The sequence below is a fragment of the Euprymna scolopes genome, chromosome 26 (assembly GCF_053919585.1).
Source record: "Euprymna scolopes isolate OS-2025 chromosome 26, ASM5391958v1, whole genome shotgun sequence".
In the NCBI taxonomy this organism is placed as follows: Eukaryota; Metazoa; Mollusca; class Cephalopoda; order Sepiida; family Sepiolidae; genus Euprymna; species Euprymna scolopes.
Window position 1 is genome coordinate 59095933 of NC_136507.1, and position 25215 is coordinate 59121147.

Genomic DNA, 25215 nt, shown 5'->3' on the forward strand with positions numbered 1-25215 from the left:
TTTTTATTGGTTCACAACGTTTCGGCCAACTTCCTCTGGCCTTCGTCAGGTGGTAACCGCGACGGATAGGAACTTCGAATCTCCTAACTGCATTCTCAGCCATCACTGCCATCCGTAGTTGTTGTCGTCTCACCACATTTTTGACCAATTACCTCTGGCACGCTTTGGGTGGGATTGACGAAGGCCAGAGGAAGTTGGCCGAAACGTTGTGAACCAATAAAAAGATTTTAAAAAAACAACTAATAAAGATGAGACTAGTAGTCCGAAATAAAAATAAAATTAACATAAAAATGCTCATCTCAAAATAAAAAATTCCAATTAAGGAATAATATATATATACACAAAGATTTATATTTCTTTTTAAACAAAGCTGGTTTACAAGGTTTGTTCTCAATGTTATTTGAATTTTTTCATAATTGAAAATAGTCGACGATTTGTATGCACAATTAGAGGATAGTGTAAAAAGAGAATAGTTTACAAAACCCTTTTTCCCCTATTAAAATAATTTCCTAGAAAACCATTCTTAACATGGGAATTTCGGGGGGGGGGAGGAGATATTCTCTCAATTGTGCTTTAAACAGAGACATTCATTTCAAATGCGCCCCTGTCATATCAAAGAACCTACTGTTGATTTCATGCTGGGGTCTTTTAGCTTGTGTGCTAATAAAACTTCTCAAATGCATTTGTGATGTTAGGCTGTGTAAGGTGTTAACTTTGGTCCAAATCGCCAGTTCCTTCTTTCATTGGATTATTTCGATTATCGGTACTTATCGAAGACATTTTGATACATAACCTATCTAAGAACACTGTCAGGCACATAAAGTGTGTGAAATTTCATAAAAATCGTCTCAGCCATTTTCAAGTCCATAGGGAACAAACCCACAAAAACAGACAAAGTTCCTTTTATATAACAGTAGAGATAGAGATTCTACTATAATCAAATGTACCTAAACTTTAAATTGGATGAAATGCAAAAGTTTTCAAAAAAATAATACATCAATATATACCTTCCATCAACTGTAATGATAATAAAATAAGATTCATTAATTCTTATGGAAAATTTGAAAACATCAAAACTATGTAATTAACTATAACTATTCTGAAACATAAAATGTATTGGTTTCAATGTCGTATGGGAGAGTGTGTATCTCTGACAATTATGATAAAACTAATTGTTACATTGGTTTCACTACAACACTTTCTCAAATATTCACCTTACGTTTCTCTGACATAATGCCTTTGTCAACACTTAAAAAACATGACTTCCTCCAATAAAGACACATTTTAGCTAATAATACATTTCCTAAAAAAAAAAATATTCCTGAGTTGAAAGAAGACAAAATCTATTATTTGGATTATCTGGACTACTGTTACCATTTTGACACTTATTTGTACAACGTTTCGGCCAATGTAACCTCCAATCTTCTTCAGGTGTATCTTATCAAACTTGAGAATCTTTCAAACTCGGGAATCAGTATAGAATTTCTTTATTTAATCCATGGGGGTAGCATGCTCTCATTCTGTAAGCTGTGATCAGGTAGAAGTCTTAAGTGATTCACAATTGTATTCTTCGTATCGCCTGCACTGAGTATTGAACCTTTGTGAGAAATTCCATATACAGTAGCCATCTTTTTTTTTGTTCAGCTGCCCACGCATTAGTGGACGGCCGTCATTGGTTTAAATTTGAATACGTCAGGTGATTTGCTTGGCACGCTTTTTGTATTATGTTTCCTTTTTCAGTCTAGACAGAACTCGGCATGGGGATAGACTCAAACCCAGCAGCTCCCACTGGAGGGAGCTAAGACAATTCGTTCATGAACACCAAACAGTTGGTGAACGAGGGACTACATCTCTACAAGCAGAGACAACAATCCTGCTGAATCTATCCAAATTAAGGATGACATTCAAGAACTGTTCTGCATGTTTATTTAACAAATATTGGATCTTATCTCAATTCATCTTGAGTCCTAAGTGGCTCATATTATGCCTAATTATAGGTGCCAACATTCCTGCTGAGTTTACCATGAACATTCATGGATCCTTCCGAGGAACAACGAACTAACATTCTAACAATAAGAATTCATACTAAAGGCTCCAGGCGTATGGAGGCAAATCGGGCCCCCATTTTGCAAAAGGACAATATCAGAACCAAATAAACTATCATTGCTGTTACTTGTGAATAAATTTTGAGTTTGAAAAAAGTATGGCTTTTGTATTTGTGGATTCTTTTGCTTCTGCTGGGAGGAAATTGGGATGTGAGAATTAATTTCTTACAGCTTCAACCTCCAGAAGACTGTCACTTATAACGGAATTTTACCAGGAGTTACATTGGTTGAAGTACTAAAGATGAGAACAGTAGTCTGAATAATTCAAATAATCTAAATCATCAATCATCATCTAAAAAAAATTCAGAAACGGAAAACGAAATGAATGCAATTTTCTGGAAACACATGACGAAGCAGGATTCGTGCAGATTTTAAATATCCATTTTCAAGAACTTTTCAAAGTTTTTCAAGGCCAGACAAAATCCAAGTCTTCAAAGCAAAATTTGATATACAAACAATGATATAAGACACCAAAAAACTGAGTTGACAACAGGAAAACTCATTTTCATTTTATCTCTTTATTATTTGAAGTAGTTTTAAAGGTCACAGTTATTTACATGAACATAACGCGAAACAAAACTGGTCAACTGTTTACAGCTTAAGCTCACGACTATGCTTTGTAACCTAGTAATTAGAAATCATTTTCAGTTCTTGTTTAATTTGAAGAATTTCTTTGAGCTTAGCCAGTTCAGTTTATTTTTTTCCAGAGGCATTTGATTTTGTCAACAGATTTAAATTTCCAGAATTCTCTGCTTTCAGAGAATGACATCTGCTGATGAAGTTAATATAAATTTCGGAAAAATGTATTTTGATTTTATTTTCAGTTTTTAAAAAATATTTTAATGGTATTTTTATCAATACTTAAAAAATAATTAATAATATTTATTTCGATTTCATTTTCAGAATTTAAAAAATATTTTAATGGTATTTTATCAATACTTAAAAAATAATTTCATAATATTTATAATAGCCAAAGTGACCAGGGAAAAATCAACTTTACTTTATTATATAGAAGATAGTGTAAACACCGACAGATGGCGTACACTGGTTATTTTCTAGGACTTTTGATATCACAACATTAATTACATGTTATTATATCTTAGAAGTTCATAAAAACAAGCAGAAATACGTTGTTTAACCTTAAAAACCAACCAATCGGAGACGAGCATTACACAAGAAGCTACATAAAAAGAAAAAATAATGAAAAGCGAAAGATATCTTTTGATTGGTTAAAAAAAAAAAAGGGTGACCAATCAAAGTTAACCAAGTGAACATTTTCACTAGAGAAAAGGATGTGGAACAATTAGGTGATGTTTAAATTAGCAAATGGTCATCAGCCTTTAGATTTGAAACGTAATTTCATGATTTGTATTCAAGTCATGAAGTGCAATCAATTTGTTGGCTATAAATGACAGAATAAAAAGAAAGTAGACGAATTGTTATGTCGTTATTATTTGCAATTGACATGATTACATGGAAAATAAAGTAAACCTAACAACTCATTTACAAACTGACAACATGCAAATATGTACATGAAGAGAGTACATGCACATACATACAAACACCATCTATACATATATGTGTGTTTATACTCGTATGTATGCTTTAAAGGTTCCCTTTCAGTATCGCGAGACAATGGATACTCCCCTGAAAGAATGGTCTATTCAGGGAGTCTATATCAAAGCAAGGGTGATACAATCCTCAACTGCGCTTATCACTTGAGTCTAAACTGAGAGCAAAGCACAGAAAAACTGGTGCTACTTCAGAGTTGTCCCTTTTTAGTTTCACAACCAAGGCTTGAGAGTCTAGTCTATCCTACTATTCAATCACTAACTGGAGGAGAAATATACAGGTTCATAGCTTTCCAAAGAGTATTAGTGAAAGTGATTCAGAATTCACACACACACACACACACACATTTTTATTTATATAGACAAATATTAATATTATTAATATTAATTTATTTATATAGACAAATAGTAATATTTGTCTATATAAATAAAAATATTATATTTTGCTCTTTTTTATTAAGCACTCTTAATAACTTCGTTTTAATTCACGAGTTTTCCACCTTCAATACTACATTTAAATTGGTATATATATATATATATATATATATATATATATATATATATATATATATATAATTATTTACTATAATAATTAAATACCTACAAACACTGGCGTTTCATCCTTTCGGGAATCATCAGTGTAGGTTGTCAAGATTAACGCCAGTAAAGCGATCCGAACCCTGGCAACAGAAGTCATGTCTGGCTTCATTAGCAAGGATGCAAACCATTCGGCTACTGACAACCGCGAGAGATACAGTTGAAATTAAACATTTATTTTTTTTGTATGCTTTTAACGTCTGTCAGAGTGATCTAATCATTATATGATAATCTACACATAAGAGCTAAATTGATCAACTTAATTCAACTGAAAGTGCTCAACGATAAGAAACAAGTTTCTTAAAGAGGCTGACATAATTATTTACTATAATAATTATTAAATACCTACAGGCACTAGTGTTTCATCCTTTCAGGAATCATCAGTGGAGGGTGTCACAATTAAAACCAGTCGAGAGATTCGAATCCTGGCAACAGAAGCCATGTCTGGCTTCATTAGCAAGGACGCAAACATATATATATATATATATATATATATATATATATATATATATATATATATATTTAAAGTGATGGTTGTTTAGTTCCAACGAGAGAAAAAAATGTATATTTAAAAGAGTGTAGCCATCAACAATTATGGGTTTTTCAGACTTTTACCATTTTTTATTTTAAAATATTTTTATAACACATTTCAAGCCTTGTTCAGCTCTCTTCAGATATTTTTATATAAAGGTTTTTTAAAAGTGAAAGTTGGAAATGTCTTTTTGGAAAACATTTTAACTCTGACAAAACTGATTGTGTTTTTCAGAGAAATGCCAATCTCAGACTTTCTGTCATCAATAGTCGGTGTGTAGGCGAGGGGGCTTTTGATCTATTTGGTGAAGATTTTTATGTTTTTTTTAATGATTTTCTTTCTTTTTTATGTGTGTGTATGTGTGTGTCAGTTGTCTGTTGTGCGTGAATGTGTGTGGGTCAAGATCTGTGACTTTTTTTTTGTCGATTCCCAATCCAAACACAATACATACATGTTCTCAGTCACCCAAACATAAGTACATGCACACACACAAACAAAATGGAAAATAGATAACACATGATACACACACACACACACACAATCACATATATATACATATATGTATATATATATATATATATATATGCACACACATACACACGCATATGCATGTAGGCACATAGAAACACACATACATACACACACCTACATATACACACACGCATGCATCCACCCACATATATATATATATATATATATATATATATATATCCATTCATGTGAAATCACCTTTTTCTTCACCCTATTCCCTCTGCTTCACTCTTTGTTATCAAGTAAGATCTTCGATTTACTTGCAGTTTCATCAAATACTTTTGCAAGCAAAATCCGATCCCGCATTTTGCTAAATCCTACCCTCTGATGAGAAGGAAAGTATTTCTTCAAAACTCCACGGATTAAGGACTATCCACTTATTTAGTGTTTCTTTTTCAAATTAAATATGTTTTTAACTCTTTTTCAAAGTATTTTTTAACATGTTTTATTAATTGTTTGCTCATATATATATATATACACACACATGCACACCCACACACACCTACTCTCACACCACACACATATTGGTTAAAGTTTTCTTTGTCTAGAAAGATTTTCTTTTATTAAGTGTGAGCAGAGTAGTGTATTTTGTTTCTAATTGTTTGTTTAGTTTAGGGAAATGGTATTATACTGGATACAGATGTACGCGCACATGAATGTGTGCTTGTTTTGTTTCATGTGTGAGGGTGCACATTTGCCTAAGTATACATGCATTAAGTGTATTTTGTGTTTTGCCTATTTATGTGTATTGTTATTGGGATATGTTTAAAGTGGGGTTGAACTTGAAGTTTTTTTCTTGTGTTAGTAAGTAGAAGTAGTTGTCAGTTTGGAAAATGGGCATTATCTCGAATTTGCCTCCACTGCATGTGTGTATGTGCTGTTACACATGCAGATGTCTATTTTCTGCGATTTTGATGTTGGATCGATGTCGGGCTACTCTATTACTAAGATTTTTAGTGGCGCCTATGTAGGATTTATTGCATGCTGCACATTTTATTACATAGACCACATTTTTTTAGCTGCAGTCTAGGTCTTTTTTAATTTTGAATGTTTGTATGGGGTTCATGAATGGGTATGTGTTTCCCTCTAATATTATGTTGCAGACTCCACATCGTTGTTTGTTGCACTTTGTGACTCCTTTTGTTGTGTCTTGATTGAGCTTGGATGAAGTAAGAATGCGTTTTAGGCTTTTAGGTTAATTGTTTGCTTTTTATTATTTTTGTTGTTTCAAGGCAGTTGTTTAGTTTGCTGTTTTGGACGAGGTTTTTCGTTATCTCTGTGAAAAGTTCTAGGTTGTTTGTGTTGTGTGTGGAGACGGAAATTAGGATTTATTCTTTGTTTCATTCTTTAGGGGTTCTCAAATCTTCTACTGGTATATTTATCGCAAGTTGGATCCCTTTGTGTATAAGCTGTGGTGGGTATTTTCTTTTTCTTAGATTCATTCGTAGTTCCCTGAGTCGGATTGTTCTGAGACTATGGTGCAGATTCTACATGCTAGGGTGTAGGGAATGGCTTTTATGCAGCTTTTAGGCTGGTGACTTTTAAAGTGTAGGTATTTTTGGGTGTCTGTAGGTTTGCAGTAAATGTCTGTGATAATGTTATTGTTTTTAATTTTTATTAAAGTATTTATTAAAGTATTATTTAGTATATCTAGGAAGGGTAATTCTGTAGAGCTTTGTTCTAGGGTGAATTTAATTTTGGGGTGTACGTTTTGAAGCATAGTGTGTAAGTCTGTATATATATATAGATGTTATTTTTTTGTTTTTGTGATACTTTTTGAATGGATCCAATTATTTATACGAAAGTGCATTTTTACCTAAATACGAGTTGGGAATAATTTTCCCTTTGACCAATTAGGTACCCTCAAATGGGGAGATGCATATATATTGTTTTTTTTAAATATGATTATCCATTCACATGTGTTTCGTTGTCTACAACTCATCAGAGTGGCTGAATCCAAACTATATATATATATATATATATATAAAAGGTGTCCACAAAGTCTGGCTACATTATGTAGCCAGACTTTGTGGAAGTATCCTGTAGATTATGTAGCCAGACTTTGTGGGCACCATACATATATATATATATATATATATATATGCACATGCGTGTGTGTGTATATATATATATATATATATATATATATATATATATATATACAGGGTGCCCACAAAGTCTGGCTACATAATCTACAGGATACTTCCACAAAGTCTGGCTACATAATGTAGCCAGACTTTGTGGACACCCTGTATGTATATATATATATATATATATATATATATATATATATATATATAGTTCCAGGTTTCAGGTATCCAAGAGTCAAAACCAGTGAATATAACAAAGTTATTGACAGTGCTCAATAAAAAGAACAAGATTTTTTAGTAAACAAATTACATTATATAATGACAATAACAGAGCTATCATTTCTGTCAAAATATGACCTCATTGAGTGACCTATACTTCCGTTTGCATTGGAAGGCAGACCTTAAATGGCCATTAAATGTAATTTGTTTGCTAAAAAGTAAATATATATATATATATATATATATATATATATATATTAATGATGGGACTATTCCAATATTTCTCTTGATTCTGTACTAAATTACTGATTCCAATTCTTTATAAATCTCTGAATATTTAACTACAGAGTTGCTATTTTTCCTGATTACCGTAAAAAACACATGTTAAATGTGCATATATTTTCTCAAGCGTAAAAACAAACCTATGAGGAGGATGATCTATGGATTTTAGTTTTACTGGTAGTTTAAATCAATAAATATTTATTATTTTATTATTATTAGCAGTAAAAGATTTTGTTTTAAACGAAATTAAATTTTAAAAAAAAGATAATTAAAGGAACCGGTTTTCGCATTGGAAAATATGTGCAAATTTTTCCACTTCTGATACCTCCAAAAGTTCTGATTTTCTGATTCTCGATTCTGATTAATCGTCCCAACACTAATATATATGTGTGTGTGTGTGTGTGTGTGTGTGTGTGTGTGTGTGTGTGTGTGTGTGTGTGTGTGTGTGTATATAAGATCATACAGTTACGTGTTAACTAATTAATTATAATAGTGTTTGTTCGGTTGTTTTATTTTTAGGTTATTAAATGCTGAATCCAATAATTTTGGAAAAAGGTTTTATTAAAAGTGTTTATATCTTCAAATATTTATTTATATTGTTTGGTTTGATTGTTTTGTAGATGAAAGTTGTTTTTTTTTTACAATGCAGAACATGATTGAGTTTTGAAAATGGGGGACGAAAAAAATCATTAACATCATTAAATTAATGCTTATTTTTAAAAAATCTGTATTGACTTACAAATTCTAATTCAAATTCACACACCAAGGAACAATTCTCTAATAACAACATCAATGTTTGGTTCAGTTTAGGTCAGAAAGCCAGTATTTTCAGACAGCCTGGTCTGGTAACATCAGATTAACTTTATTGGAAAAGCCTTAAGAAAACAAACGTTGATTAACTCAGATTTAGTATAATAATAATAGATATTGGTCAACACACACACATTTTACTTATGTAAACGCCTTGTTTAGGTTTCAGGTTGATCATCCTTCAACTTCCAACCCAGTTCCGCATTCAACTTTACAAAGTTGTTGCCGTCCTTTCACATAGCTTTTATAAATTTCTCCATTATTGTTTGTTTTTGTTTTTTTTGCTTTTTTCGTTTTCCCTTCTTTGTGTTGCCCAATCAAACAAAGAAATGCTGACGCTGCATCCGATTCTCCAATTAAATCCTTTCCTTTGCGCTGCTGTTCCTTTTTCCGGCTAAAAATGGTAATCAACACTTTCTACAATGTCAACTCTTCGCCAACGCAAGGTATCAAACTGGACAAGACAAATGCGTGCGTGAAATGGGAGGAGGGGGAAGGGTCCCCATTGTGGTCATTTGATAACTTACTTAACGTTCTAGGTAAACAGTTAATTAGTAGGTGAAGCGACACTCTTTCTCTATCGCTTTTTGCCAAAGAAAAAAAGAAAGAAAAGTAAATAAATCAAATGTGAAATTGAAAAAAACAAAAACGATATATATATGTGTGTGTGTGTGTGTGTGTGTGTGTGTGTGTGTGTGTGCATTCAAACATGCCTAAAACCAATGATAAACAAAGATCAAATCTGATTCCCTACTCAAAAGTTGATTAAAGAAAAGACACTGACCTAAAGGTTGGCTGGGAGGGAAAAAAAACATCTGACTTGGATCAGTTCAGCTTGCTTGAACATTTAGATCGTGCATCCAGTTTCTGACTTCCGGTTTCAAAAAATTTATCTGCTTACCTATTTCATGGCCACCCTGTCTTAAGTCTGATATTAAAAAGCCACTGCTGCTTTTCAAAGCATACACAAGGTTAACAATATTCTTTTTTTTATTTTAACTTATTGTAAGGTGTTTTCCTTACAAATAAATGCAATTTAATCTCGTTTAATTTTTAAAAAAAATGATTTAAATATAATCTGTCTATCTATCTATTTATCTATATAATTATAAAACTTGCTTGCTTTGCCATTTAAACGGTCCATCCGGTTTGAAAAATTCTGCACATGCGTGATTACATGAAAATAAAGCCTTATACACTATAAAATTTACTTTATGAATGAAAACCAAAGAGGGGAGATATGACATATGAGTAATATTTGGAATCGTGTCTCCCCTTGCTGTTATTTCAGATCATTTGAAACAATAACAGCAAGTTTTTTTCGGAGAAATACAAGATATTTTGTAATTCATATGCAAAACTAGAAAAACAAATGACTATGATTGAAGTGTTGGTAAAGGTGCAGTATCTTTCTACCCACAAAAAAGGTTTTTGAGGGTGTTGAAAACGAAAATAACAGTAAAAATCCCAGGAAATGAGTAAATTCCAAGATATGCAGAAATTATAAAGAGGGGGATCACTTTTCTATATTAATTTACTGTAAAATGAACATCCACTTTATAGCCAAGGTGGCCATAAAGTAGCTCATTTTATGTTAAATTAATATAGAAAAGTGATCCCCCACTTCTTAAACAGTACGACCTTAAGGGCAAATGTCACATAACCCACTACATAATTCAGGTCATTAGCTTTCTAACGAGCCTTCATTTATTAAATTCTGATTAGTAGTTGCCGAAATTGCGAACTCATAAAATTGGCCAAAAAAAAGTAGTATATCCACAAATGGATATATCTATATTCGTTGCCAAATTGAATACTGAAATGCTCGCATCTTTGGTTCTATGGGCAGAAACTACACGAAAATTTGCAGATTATAATTTGATTCCATGATTAAAATTTTATGACAATTGGTTATAAAGAACCTATATTTTCAAACCAATAAAATATGCCCAAATTAGCATACACTTATATATGTAGTGTCCTAGCAAGCCAACTGCAATTTTGCTGCTTTGGGATGAATTTTGCTTTGGATTTTTGGGATTGGTTGTCTCCCCTGTGGCCTTGCCAGGCCACTAATATACATAATGATTTAATAGATGTTATTAATTTAGTTTAAAAACGTTTTTATTCATACAATTGTTTCTGTCCACTTTAAAATGCATTTTTCTTGATAATAAATTCAAAATGTTTTCAACAATAAAATTGTCACATTAGAAAAAGACAACATGATTCCATTTCCGTTTGATGAAATCCGGTTTTCTTTGTTTGTTGCAGACCATCTACTAGTTGGCCAATTGTTTACAAATCCCAAGAGCGATAGGAGCCATCTATCATGTCTGAAAGTGACACAATGTTAAACGAGCGAAATCAGAAATGTGCCACTGTACAACTCATGCTATCTACCGTTCCAAGTTATGACAACAGGACCATTGCCAGCACCTTCAAAATGCATCGCTGGATTGCCAAGAATAACAGGAACATACCCAGGGTGATGAAAACAAAGTTTCCAGCTACAGTTATGGTCTTTGGTGTGGTTTCAAGTGAGGGTCACATCATGCCACCTCACATCTTTGGAGTCGCTTTGAAAGTCAACACCAAAATGTACCTGGATGTGTTGAAGAGTGTGCTGATCCCCCGGTGCAATCAGGTGGGCGGTGGCAAACCCTGAGTGTGGTAGCAGGACTCGGCCCCAGATCACCACTCCAAAGAGACACAGGCTTGGCTTCAAAAGGAGTGCTACAACATTGTACTTTTCTCTTACGGGCCCCTCCTCTTCCCCTGACCTGAACACGCTAAACTACTTTGTTTGATCATACATCAAGAACATCACCAACATGACCTCCCACAACACCAAAGCCAGCCTCTTTGCATGGTCCTGGATATGACCTTAAACTATATGCAATGGTGAGGCCCCAGCTTGTGGGCTTTGGGGAGTGTGGAGCCACCCTTTAATTACCATTGCTCCCAGGTCCACTCTGACCCAGAGTGGTAGTACCTGTTAGGGTCCCAACTATGGGTTAAATAGAAACCGACTTGAAAACAACAAATACATTCTATTAAAAAAATTTTCTTCAAAATCACTGGATTCGGCATTAAATAACCCGAAAAGGGTTGATATGCCGTAAAACAAAACCAACCAACCAGCCTGTTTGCTGCCATCTGCCGAGTATTCACCGAGCTTCCGCCAGCACTTGTGGAAAAGGCATACTCCCAGTTCTGGACCTGTATTGAGGTGGTGATTGAAACTGAAGGTGGCTACAGTGAATAGATGTCCGCTCTATTACATAATCAAGTAATTTTTTCAATAAAAGTTTTAGATTGTTTTCTTTAGGGAAAAACTTTTATCGTTCCACTCTGTATTTTCTCTCATCAAACTAAACTTCCCCAAAGGCACTTTTATATAACTGAGAAACAATTATTACATTTTAACTATCCTCTTTTAAATTCACGCTCCATTTTTCGTTTTAAACTTAGAATTTTTCCATCAAAGAGAGAAGTTGGAAAGCTAACAAATCTTGATGCTATCAACCTGCATTACTTGTATAACAAACAGCGATGTTGCGGCTTTTATAACAAGATTTTTAACACAAAGACAGATTTCACGTTTCAGTTATGAATATTTACGTAAATAAATGACAGCTTTTGCTAAGGGTCATGTTCAAAGCAAAAAAAAAAAAAAAAATAGATAGGTGCTTCAATGAGCAACAATGAAAAGGTCAACTCAACATTTTTTATTTTTGGAGTTTACAATTTTCCCATTGGTGCTGATGGGCATTTGTGCAAGCTTAATGATTATGATACAGGACTGCAGAATGTTTGCTTTGGTTCAGCTGTTTCACATCAAAGCAACACATTTAGGGGGGGGGGTATTTTATTTTTTTATCAAAATCACTTCGGACAAGGAATAAAGTCACATGACGTAATAACTTGAAAATGATGAAAAAATGATTGAGACAAACGCAGGAGATTTCTACTGATCTTAATCTCAAAAAAAAACAAAACAAAAAAAAAAAAACAACTGTAACATGGTCTTTCACATTTTAACAGCAACCCGGCGCTGTGTATGAAAGTCTTGCAAAGAAACAAAGAAAATTTGACTCGTCTTTTTCTGGTTAAAATAAAAGGCATTTACACATGGTATTTTTTCAAAATAACGCATTGCATCTTGTTTTAAAAGTCTCTTAGTTGAACATGTAGTTAACAAAACCTTGCTGCTTCAATACATCCTCTCCAGTTCGCCATGTGGCCACACGTACATCTCGCGACGGCATCCCTTACCAGTCCTCTCACCATGTGGTGCCTTTTTTACTCCGCTTTTCTTTCTCTTCTCTTCCGGGGCGTCACCTCACACACTGGCTTGGTTATTTGTATACATGTCATACAGTTGCTGCTGCTGCTGCTGCTGCTAAATATGCATCAGCAACTCAAGGTTATAGATAGGAGGAATACAGTTAGCAGGAGAGAGTTCGATAACCTTGTAGCTGAAGCTATTAGAATATGAATTTGTATTATATGCAGAATCAAATTTCTATAAAAATCAGACTTTTTTTCCCCCCAGATGACGTCTTTATTCAGTTAGTTTTTGTTTTGTTTTTTTTTCACAGCAAAAACATTCATTAAAATCATTTTTTTTTTTTTAAAGCATCAAATTAAACAAAGTCAAAGTAATTCTTCTAATAATCTTAGAAAAAGAAAGCCTAACATGATTAAGAAGAGATCTCCTCAGGAGAAAACAAGTTATAAGTGGACAATACAATCGGCGTTTTAAAGTGAAGTGTGATAGACTGACCAAGCAAAATATGTGATCACATCTAAAAATAATATTTACATTTTCTTTTATTTTATAACTAGTAGGGTTACCCGGCATTGCCCAGGATCATAAAAAAAATAGAAGAGGTTCAAAAGTGTGAGTAGAAGGTGTTGGAGACACTAATACAGAATATTTCATTCTCACTAAAAAAATCTACAACAAAATCGACATTATAAGCACACACACACACACACACACACACACACACACACACATACATATATATATATATATATATATATATATATTGGTGTATGGACAATTATTCAAAATTTGGATTGAAAATTGTAACTGTTTGTAACTGTAAATCTTTCCACTCAGCATATCTCTCTTGTGTTAATGTACTGAACATAATTTTAATGTAAATTATTCACTTCTCATTGAAAATAACTAAAACAAAAAAAAAAAAACGATTCTTTTTGACCCTCAAAGAATGAATAAATTTTTTTCTAAATTGTAGGTATTATTCATCCGGGGCAACACTGATCAAGAATACATCAACTTTGTGGGTGTTTGTTTTATAGTTTGTTTGTTTTTTTTACTTTTAGCTGGATATTTAAACACACATACACACAGAAAACTGTCCTTCATAGATGAGTTATCACTTATCAAGGCCAAAAGCAACTTGAGGATAAGGGTTAATGAGATGGATAGATTGACAATTGAATGATGAAGAAAATTTTTGCTGTGAATGACTTACAAGAAGCTCAGTCGAGCGACTTCCCTTTAAACCTGACAGAACAACTGATGGACAGAGTGTCTTATTGCAATGCTTGAATGTATTTAAAATATGTGATCATTCAATCAGTATAATTAGTGATGAAAATATTTTTTTTTATCTGAACCGTGACAGATTGATTAACAGACCAAAGTTCTTGAACAAAAATAGAATTGATAAATAAATGAAGGTCGCACTTGAGAAGACAAAATACTCATGTTTTTTGTTTTTAATAAACAAAGATTTGAAGTTGCAAATGACAGCCGCATATTAAAGTATATCGCACCATATGTGTGGGAGGTTCGAGGGAGAGGGGTCAGAGTCATGACCTTTTGATGAGAATGATAAAAGTCTTGCAACGAAATGCCTCAGATCTGGATCAGAATTGATGGTGGTCTGCAAGGAAGGCTGTGACAAAGAGGTGTGATGGCTGTTGGAGACTGTGGGGAATGGGTGTAAGTGAAATGGAGCGGAGGTAGAAGAGAAGAAAAAAAAAGAACAATCGTGAGGAAAAAATATAGATAGTAAAATATGTAGAACCAAAACGATGATGTAAAAGCAAGGACAGTAAGAATGTGAGAAAGGTGTTGGGGTGGGGGGGGGGGGTAAAGATAAACAAAAAGATTACTTACTAGAAAAAAAGTGAAGAAAGAAAAAAATGAAAGAAATAATACAAGTAAAAAGGCAAAAAGGCAAGAAAAATACAAACTTTAATGAAAGTATTCATTTATTAGTTTGTTTTTTTCAATACTGATAACTAAAAGTACTCAATATTTTTTACAGAAAAATATTTTTTTATGCTAAATGAAACCATCATTTCCTCTACTAGACTGCTCCATTCATCCAGAAGTATTTATATATATATATATATATATATATATATATATATATATATATATATATATATATATATATATATATATAATTACTCAGAGGTACATGTTTCACCACCTATGGCTGATAAGCATAACTAAAACTAGCGAGATTCAAAACAAAATGACATATACTATTACAGAAGATTACATAAATATTGGTACCATCGGTTTCAAAACCAAACTAAAGGAACCAATAACTGGTCACCAATGTCAGACTCTCTTCAGCATCTGTTTATATACATCTTCCTTGTAATGGTGTCTCTCCCACTAACCTTACATAAGTATACATTATATATATATATATATATATATATATATATATATATATATATATTTGTTTATTGTTATATAAACATGCTCACATCCCGCTGCTACAAATAGCCACTTGTTTCAATCAAACAACGGGATGTGAGCATGTTTATATAACAATAAACAAGTATTATCAGCTCTTTTTATTGAGCACTATCTAACAACCTCGTTGAATTCATTAGTCCATTACTTTTGAATATAAAAAAAACCCGAGTATATATATATATATATATATACATTATATATATATATATATATATATATGTATATATATATATATACCCACACACACGCAATGATCAACAAGTACATGTTTCGTCATCTCTAAAACTCATCAGTGTGGCTAGATAAAACGATGTATATTTATATCAACATTAAATGCCAATAAAATGCACTTAGGTGAATTTTATTATTTATTATTGATATGGCTCTAATAAGCTATGAACCTCTTTATCTGTTAAACATTTTTTTTAATGGAAATTGCTAGAGACAAGGCATGAAGCCACTTGATGTAAGGAGCTAACAAGAATAAAGTTGATTATTACAAAGACAGGAGATGCCTATTGACCTTAGTCGTGAATAGACAAAGGCTGTAGGTAGAAAGAAAACAGTGAGCAAGAAAAGAGTTCTACCACCTTGCAGTCCTTGAAAAGAAGCTACTGGAATAGGAAGCTGCATTACAATAAGGTATTAAAACAATGAATTGATGAAGACCTGGAGTCAAACGAGCTGGGACAAAGGAAGCAGGGAATAGATCAGACAATTCTGAGAAAGTCATAATAGTATTTGTAGAAAAGGCTGATACTAGCAACATCACATCTGTGTGTGAAAGAGATTGCAGTGAAGAAGAAATTGTGGGATCAATCAAGTTACAGACACGTTTCTACAATTTATCAAGAACCTTCAAACGAGACACAGACTCACAAACCCAACTATGACAACAATACTCCATAAATGGTTTGATAGTAGATTTGTAGAGATAAAGAATAACTTTAGGTTTAAGAAAGTATTTAGAGCAATAAAGAGAACAGATTTTACGAGAAGCAGAAAGAGCAATTCATTTAATATATGAACTACAAGAAAGATTTGATGAGAAACAGAAAGACCAAAAAGTTTTAGAGTCGATTTCTCACCTAGAGCAGAACCGTCCATAAGAATTTCAGCAAGAGAAGAGACATGCCTATGATTCAAGGACAATAGCAAAGTCTTAACAGCATTAAACAAAACAAGTCATTTCTTACTCCAATCCATAATAGGACCTAAATCAATTTCTAGATCAACTGCAGGTGAATTTTATAATTATTTATCATTGATATGGTTCTATTCAATAATCTAAGGAGCACTTTATATGTTAAAGATTTGCCATGATTTGGAGGGATTTGCTTTTCTTTCGTATACATGGTATGCGTAAAATCGATAGTATAATTTTGGCATCATGTTGTACATGGTATATAGGTTAAGAAATACAATGGAACCTCTAGACATGAAAGACTCGGCTTACAAAATGTGATATGAACATATTTTCCATGCATTTGAAAAAAATTTTCAGGATATGATAGATTCGAGTGACAGAAAGATTATTTTTCAGACATTTAATTCTTCAAAAATATTTTTTAAATTGGGGTTTTTATTCGATTTTATAATTTTTTTTTTCTTGAAATATTTGTGTTTATTTTTATCTGGAAAATATTTTTTCTTGGACTTGAATTTTTTTTTTTTCTACTTATCCCCCTCCCCCATAATTAAAATTATTTTTAAAAATTACAATTTTTACCACATTTGAAGAAAATAGATTGAAGAAAGATTTTCTGTTTTAATTCTTACTGAACACCGTCTGAATTTTTTGTAAGTGGAAGAGTTTGTTATTATTTTTCTTAGAAATCACAACTTCGCTATAAGAAAGTAAATAATCCATTTCACTTTTAATTCTTTTTTCTTTCTGCGAGTGACATAGATCTGATTGAGGTCATGATCTTGATTTAAAAACTCATATCTTTCAGTTGTTGTTTGTTAAATAGAATTTAACATTTGAATGTCAAAGAAAAATAAATAAATAAATAAATAGCATGTGAAAGTATTAACGGTTAGGTTAGATACTATTTGGCTTTTATTTCATTCTGGTTTTAGTCTTATTATAAAATTTAATATATATAAAATTTAATAGGACTTGGAACAGATTAGACGATTTATGTATGAAAGGTCTTTATTAAGGATACAAAAATTTCAAGATATGAAAGCCAAGCCGAAACCAATTAATTTCGTATCTAGAGGTTCCATTGCTTGGTTTCCAAGGTATAGGCTATCGAAGCAAATATTAACCACCATTTTTTATTGTACTGTTATTTCTACATATGGGATAGACAGGATCACAGATAAAATAAACCTGACTCCAGTGTTGCTAATACAGCACCAAAATCATAAGAAAAAAAAATCACAACTCGTGGAGTTCAGAAGAAACATTTGAATATCAAGATTGGCAGATAATCTTTTGATGGCTAACATGGACCCCAGTCAGTATTCTGCAAATGTTGGCTCTTCTTATTTCAAGTAACAGAATACAACAGACCAAATACAGGTAAATAAATATGATAAGCAGATATTGAAAACCACACAGAAATAGAAATGGGACACAAAGGAAATTAGACAAGTAATGGAGTGCTATTACAAATGCAACAGTCACACAAAGACACTCGTTTACACTTATAGAACATAATCCCAAAATTATGCTCTCGATTTTCCAAACAGTATATATATATATATATATATATATATATATATATATATATATATATATATATATACTAGCAGAGGTACCAGGTGTTGCCCGGGTGTGGAGAGATGTGGGAGGACAGAGGCGGGAAAATAAAAGTAGGAAGTTCGGGTGGAGAGAGGTGTTTAAAAAAAAAAAGAAAAAAAAGCAGTAGTAGGTAGGCAGGCTCGAACCCATGACATGAAGGTGGAAAAGAAAGTGAAAGAAAATCTGACATCTTACCGATGCTCCATCGTCCGACCGAAAGTTTGGAACATTGAAATTAAGTGAAGTCAATTCAAACGATACAATGACTTGCAAAAATGGCAACGCAAAAAAAAAAAAACTGACCCTTCCTTGTAGAAAACTGCCCAGTTGAGAGTGAAGAAATTAATGTTTTGGGCCAATTTTTTTATATTTGTCATCTGAAGAGCTGAGGTTTAAAACAATACTGGCTTCATCAAGTCCTGTCACCTCTGTTGAAAGTTTTTGCAAGACATACAAATACACACACACACATACACTTTATATATATAGATATATAGGTCATCAACAGACGGACTGTTCCATTGTATCATAGCTCCTTCAGTGCAGCTAGACCAGCAACTGCCTCAAGCTGGGATCAAAACTCAACTGCTTAGATGACAGTTGGTGCTTCTCATTCCTACCTTATTTCGGCTGCTGCTAAGTAGGTATGTGAAATTACAATAGTCCACATTGTCCAAACTCCTTAAGCTCTATCTGTTTACATGAATAGCATGTCATTATACGCTAGTGACAGTTTGTTATTTCACTCACCAATATGCTCAACCCAAGAAAGAAAACGTGTGTGTATGTGTGTGTAAATTTCTTGTTGATTTAAAAAAAAAAAAAGCAATAAAAATAACAGTAAAATGATCTAAGACTACATGGCATAATGGTTAATGCACTAGACCGTAATACATATGGTCTTAGGTTAGATTCCTAGAAACACTCAACCTACGCTGATGAGAGGTAAGACCTTGAAACATGCATGTCCGTAGATTACTATTTTACAAGTAAAATAAAAATCATATATATATATCTATAAAAGTGAAAATGTCTGTGTGTGTGTGTCTGTGTCTGTGTACATTTCCCTACCAAATTACTCTGTCAATTTTCAGTCTAGAGACTCAAGATTTGACATAAGGAGTATTGAGATTAGGGAAAATCTTTTTAATCGGTTTTCAGGAAGAAATTTGGCTATGAAGGTGTCAAAGTTCAACGATTTGACCTTTGAGAACTCTACCAAACTCCTCCGCCAATTTTGGATCTAAACACTTGAAATTTTAAATGTAGGTTACTTGGACATGGATCAAACTTTTTAATTTGATTTGAGCCAAAAAAAAATAAATGTTAAGGCGTCAAAATTGGGGTCAAAGTTAAAAAAAAGTTTTACCTCTACGGTCGCTACCAAATTACACAGCCAATTTTTAATCTCAACATTTGAAATTTTACATAAAAGGTATTCAGAAATAGGGCAAGCTTTTTAATCGGTTTGGAGCAAAAATTTGAGCTGCTAAGGGGTCAAAGTTCAAAAGATTTGACCTTTGCGGTGTCTAACAAACTACTCAACCAATTTTGTGTCTAAACATTTGAATTTATACATAACATGTATTCAGACAAGCGGCAAGCATTTTAATCAGTTTTGGGGCAAAAACTTTGTATTTTGATTTGAGACCAAAAAAAAAAATGTTATGGGGTCAGGGTTAAAAAAATTGACCTCTGTAGTCTCTACAAAATTACTCAATTTTTGGTCTAAACATTTGAAATCTTACATAAAGTGTATTCACACATAGGGCCCAAGCAAAGCCGTGCTGAACTGTTAGTATATATATATATATATATATATATATATATATATGCTGATTGTAAAGGTCATATTTCTTAATGTCAGTATTTTTGTATTTTTTTTTTAAATCTTCAAAATGGCTAATTTAATCTTTAATATATACTGATTGCAAAGGTCATATTTTCTTAATGTTGTATCAATTTTGTTTCAATTTTAAAATTAGGAATTTGTTTTCCACTCCATGAATCTTCAAAGTAGCTAATTTCATTTTTTTTTAAATTTAGTAATGTAATCATAAAATGCGCATCTTTACAACCTGATATGCACTTATAATGCACTATTTATGCAAGTGCATGCACATCTATGATGGTTTTAATTTTTAAGGCACTTGCAGCACGTAACGTAATGATGACTAAAACATACAAACAAATAATCTAAAACATCAGAAAAGAACAATCAACTGATGATGGTAACAACTAAAAAAAACAACACTATAGTAGAATCTCCTAAATCAGAAATTATATCGAAATGCAAACATTGATTAGTTATGCATTATGAAAGTTATATATATCTTGTTGTGGTGTAAATGTTGAAAAGAATAACGAGAAGACTCAGAAACAGCGAAATGGATAATATATTAACTGAAATACAGACAAGTATGTTAGCTGAATTGGAACTCTGCTCACCTGAAAGACAAGTAATGTTACAACTATCTCTTCATCTGAATCTTGGGTAAGACAGTCAATCAACCAAGAACCACATCAGTCTATATAAAAACATATAAGATATTAATAAATATATACTCAAGAGTCAAAATAATGTTGTCACAGTAATGTTATGACAAGGTGCAGTGAACTAAGTATTATGGTATCCATTCAATGCGCAAAGGTTGATCAGAATTAAGATTTAATGCAAAAATAGGCACAAATTTAACCATATTCAACCATCTATTTAGCATAAAGCACTCATTCTAAGTCAACGGGATTTCTAAAAATGAGTTACTCGCATGCCTTTGAACGCAACAATAACGAAAAAGTCGCTGAAATGTTACATCCTTCTGCCTGTTTTACAAATACTTTAATGAAATGTACTTTGACGAATTCAAGGCACTTGTACCTCCTCAACGTAGATACACCTGACTAACCTGACAAGTGGCAAAAGTCAACCTTTACACTGTAGAGATCCTTAGATGCCAGAAACCCTTCTATTCTATTCATCTGAACTGCTAGACTTTGGAATTCCTTTCCAGGTCCCTACTTCCCTGGCTGTACTGACTTGCAAAAGTTCAAATGTAATGTGAACAGACATCTTGATGCTCAACTCCCTACATAGTATCCCTGTTGAATTGGTCCCAAATAGTAGCTCCTTATGTCCAAGAGGTTAAATAAGAGAAAAAATAAATAAATAAAAATACATTAAAAAGATTTTTTTTTTTAAGATAAATAAACACAGTACACTATGATGACCCTGTAGACTGGATTTTCACTGAAAGGATATCAAGCCTTTTGTGTGCACAGTCTGCTGTCTTGATTTGGCTCTGTTGCGATTTTAGGAAGTTGATTTCCATGTTATTATATAAAAAATATATATCATATATAATAGTTTGGCTTATCTTTTTGAAGACTTTGCATCCACACACACACACACACATCCCTTATTCCTCTTGTTTCCTATCAAAGAAATGTTAAGCATCGCATATTTCAATGCATCAATGAATCAACCTCTTGTTGCTTCCATCGGCAACCTCTCGTTGACATTCCTTTGTCGATGAACGCCTTCCAGTTGTTTCTTCTGCAAACTTTTGTTGTTTTGTTTTTGTTTTTTACTTTTTGCTTTGGCCTTCTTACGGACATTTTGTTTTAGAAAAAGTGCAATATTTTTTATGTTATTATTTAGTTGTTTTTTTTATTTTTATCAATGCGTCGTTTTTTTCTTTTCCAAAGTTTCATTTTTCACCATTGTGTTTTTTTATCACATTTTTTTTTCATACCCCTGATTAGACACAGAAGATGACAGCAAAATTCTCAAAGTTCAACAAAAAAAAAGTGTATGTTTGCAGCATTTTAACTAGAAATTACTCAGAGTGTTTTGGTTGTTTTCTAACATATCAACCTTTTTTTTTTTTGGTTCATTTAATGCTAGATTCAGTCATTCTATTCCAACTTTTTTTTTTTAGATGAGCATTGATAATTTGTATTATTTGGAATATTCAGACTACTGTTCTCACATTGAATGTTATAAAGAGTTCAGTTCCAAATTAATTTTAGATTCCAAAGTTTTATAAAACCCACATGAAGAAGGTTTGAGGCTACATCAGTCTAAACGTTGTGAGAAAATAATTTTGATAAAAGTTCAAATTATTAAAATCTTAAAATATCTATTCAAGGTCATCCAAAAGAAAAAACGCCGCCTATGGAATCGCTAATAAAGTTCATCATCTTTTCTGTAATCCAGCCATGTTTAGTACAAATAAACTTCAGTCTATGATTGACTTGTCCACCAAATTCCAGTTACAAACGTCCAACAGTCTCTGTTTTATGTCCATTCAATGATATCAGAGTCAATTTGATAATCATGTGATCCTGGGTGGGTTTTACACTCACCAAAGCTTAACCCTTTAGATTTTTATCTATGGGGGTATCTCGAAAATGATGTCAATCACAAAAATCCACAGATTATTTCAGAAGTGAAGAAGTCATCAGAGCTCAAATCTGGGCAGAGCTAAGAGAAGAGTATATCAGAGTAATTAACAATTTTGCACATCATAATTGAAAGTGATAAAACAAAGACTGTTGGCCATTCATGAATAAAATTTGGTCAGCAAGTCAGACACAAACTTAAGTTTGATTGTAATGTAAACAGATATCTCACTGCTCAACTCCCCATAGTCTCTTGGTAGGCACAATCTCAAATAGTATCCCCTTATGTTCCAAATGACAATATGCTTTGCTGGGATAAAGAGGGGTGGGGGGAAATAAGAGTAAAAAAAAAAAGCAGAAAATACAAACATGCAGAAGTTAGGGTATGAAATTTCCATCCAACACAAAATAACCATTTTGTAGTAAAATGCTTCAGTGGCTATCAAAAAAGACTAAAAGAAAAAAAATGTCCCCTCAGCAGATTTCTCAAACAACTTATTAGCAAAAAGAACATTCTTGGATATTGCCATTGATGCAAGACCAAATTTATGATAGTACTAATCTGCAGAAGTTTAAATGCATGGCTCTATGGACAAATTTATCTTTAGTTAACCTTTGACAACTAAATATTTTCGTTTACTAGCCAAATAGAAAAGTTACTAGCGAAACCCATATGATTTATAGAATATGACATCTTCATTCTGTGATGAGTATGTACACTATTTCTAAATATACAACAAATTTTATGTTGATACTTGAAGGTATAAACATTCTTATTTCTTCAAATGTTTTTTTTAAACAGCCTTCATTAAAAAGCAAAAGAGTATATTGTTCTATTAAACTTTTATTGTTTAAATAATTTAATTTTGTTCATTTTATTAAAAAAAAAAAACAATTGAAAAGATATTTTTCACTCAGTAGTGAGCTTTGGAGGATTGTCAGTGAAAGAAATGCAATCACCAAAACATAAGCGTTTCATTGTTTCTAGTCGGCACTTTGAAAAATCACTCGCAAATGTGACTGTTTTACTCGCAATGTAGAGCCCTGAAATGTGATGTGAACAGACATCTCATTGCTCAAATCCCCAAAGACCCCTATTAGACACAATCCCAAATAGTAGCCCCTTGTGTTCCAAGTGGCAATATGCCTTGTTTTGGAGTGAAAATAAGTGAAAAAAAAAAATTTGTTTTTTAATTTATCCAGTCTTCAACACTAAACTTTCTCAGACACCCTTGGAGAAGATGTTCATCCTACACCCAACCACTGATAGAACCATTTTATCCAATCCTTTCTACCTTTTATATATTTATTTTTCTTCTGCCTCCCCATCTTCCAACCCCATCAGCTACTAAAATTCTTTCTAGGCACCAACCCATCCTGGATGATAGTTTAAACTAGATCCAGTGGTGAGAGCTGAATTTTAATACTCTGCAAAGTTTAGTTTTCACTACTCCCAGGTCTACTCTGATCTTGAGTAGTGGCAATACCTGTCAGAATTCTATCCGTGGGAAAAATAGAATCGATCATTTATAGACGATTTACAAAATATGTTAATCTACAAAACGAATGAATATTTGAAGAAATTAAGAATTTGAGGCATTAAAAAATCTTTTATTTAAAATGACTGAATTTAACATTAAATGACTCCAAAAGGGTTGATATGCCGTAAAACAAAACAACCAAACCAAGCATCATGAATATTTGAAAATGTTAAGAACTGAAGTATCAAAATTTGCTGTTTTTCATCTAGCAGGAAAGAGTAGTATCTGTTCTGATACTACACTTTGCTGTCTTGAGTTAATGGAGGTGAAATCCTTCTAGATTGAGGCAAATTTCATTTTTTTTTTTGTCCATATCCAGAATGCTCCTTTTTGTGGAGCTGAATTTTCCTCACCGACCTCATAGGGAGACAAATCAGCAGAGATCCAAGAAAGGGTTGATATGCCATCGGACAAAAGAACCAAACTAAGCACCATAAATAAATATTTGAAAAGATGAGTATTGAACTATCTAACCAGTTAAGCTAAAAACAAATAAACCGAAAAAGAACACTAAAAAACAGGTTTATAAAAAGCCTGGAATGTTCCATTACGCTCAGATCGGTAAGTCCATTCCCTCAGTTCTGATTGGCTAGTCCATGAATAGATAATCTATTAGGAAACTTTTTGTTCCAAAAGTCATGCCTCCTTATTTTTTTATTCCGCCTGAATGGATCAGAGGGTATTGCAAAGTGCATTGTTATGATGACTGAACTTATGCATTCATGAACTGAAAGTTTCAACTCTCTGTTGCAGATATTGGTGGTGTGAGACTAAGTAAGTAACCCTTGTCATAGAGATGCGTTGTTGAATTCCTCCATGGAGAAAAAATTGAACCCATCAATATTCACCGGTGCCTGTTTAACATTTACAAAGCATAGTTAGGAGATGTATTCGTCGATTTCAGAGTGGTGACAGGTATGTGAGTGACAAAGCATACTCCGGACACCCATGCACAGCCACTACTTCATCACTGGTAAAAGTGCATTGAGAATGGTGGTGACTATGTAGAAAAATAAATACTGGAGCA

General features: G+C 32.7%; 1 protein-coding gene across 2 annotated transcripts in view; it reads right to left on the reverse strand.

Annotated features, from left to right (window-relative positions):
* Positions 1-25215, reverse strand: part of LOC145248085 (biotin--protein ligase-like) — a 202695-nt gene that overhangs the window by 70106 nt on the left and 107374 nt on the right. The window lies entirely within an intron of this gene.